The sequence below is a fragment of the Lonchura striata genome, chromosome 6 (assembly GCF_050655825.1).
Source record: "Lonchura striata isolate lonStrDom1 chromosome 6, ASM5065582v1, whole genome shotgun sequence".
NCBI classification, from domain to species: domain Eukaryota; kingdom Metazoa; phylum Chordata; class Aves; order Passeriformes; family Estrildidae; genus Lonchura; species Lonchura striata.
Genome location: NC_140708.1, coordinates 26,112,134 through 26,112,807, shown reverse-complemented (window position 1 = coordinate 26,112,807; position 674 = coordinate 26,112,134). Strand labels below are relative to the sequence as shown.

General features: G+C 32.6%; 1 protein-coding gene across 18 annotated transcripts in view; it reads right to left on the bottom strand.

Annotated features, from left to right (window-relative positions):
• DNTT (DNA nucleotidylexotransferase) overlaps positions 1 to 674 on the bottom strand; it is a 184,145-nt gene that overhangs the window by 28,886 nt on the left and 154,585 nt on the right. The window lies entirely within an intron of this gene.

Here is a 674-nt window from a genome sequence, read left to right as displayed (position 1 = left end):
CTGTGAAAAAAAATTAAAAGGAAAGTCAATAAGGGTGTTAGAAAGAAATTTCAATTGATGCTTTTTGCTGTTGAAAAGGAGTTAATATTTGACAGTTCTACCCATTGTATCCTCTACAGAATACACTGTCTACATCAGTGTGCCTACCCTGAAATGCAAAAGCAAGTTAAAAAAGAATTTTAATGCTGCTTGATGTTTTCGCTTTTAATGACTAGCTTTCAACTTTGATTTACTTTTTCAAGATCCTCAAATCCAACCTATGTTATCCTTCCATGAGGGTCAACAGCAGAATTTCCTTCATGAAATCATAAACGTTTTTAAATTAATACAGTAATGTTCTCTATAAGTGCATTCAAACTGATTTGATGGTGACACAAATTGTCTCTAGCCAAGCCTTAAGAGCATCAATTAAAAGCCAAGCTTTATTATTCTTTACACACGCTCCTTCTGAATGTTTTATAGTAAAATGCAGTTTCGTTTTTAATACCTGCACTTCTGATAATAAAAGAGATTATTTTTACACAGGAACACTCACAAGCCTGTGTGCTATATGATGGCTGATACAGTAAGTACATAGCCTTATGCATTCCTTTCATCACAAAAGTACAATAATAATTTTAAAAGCTGCTAAGGTAGGTGAATATTAAAACAGTAAAAACCTCACAATGTAGAGT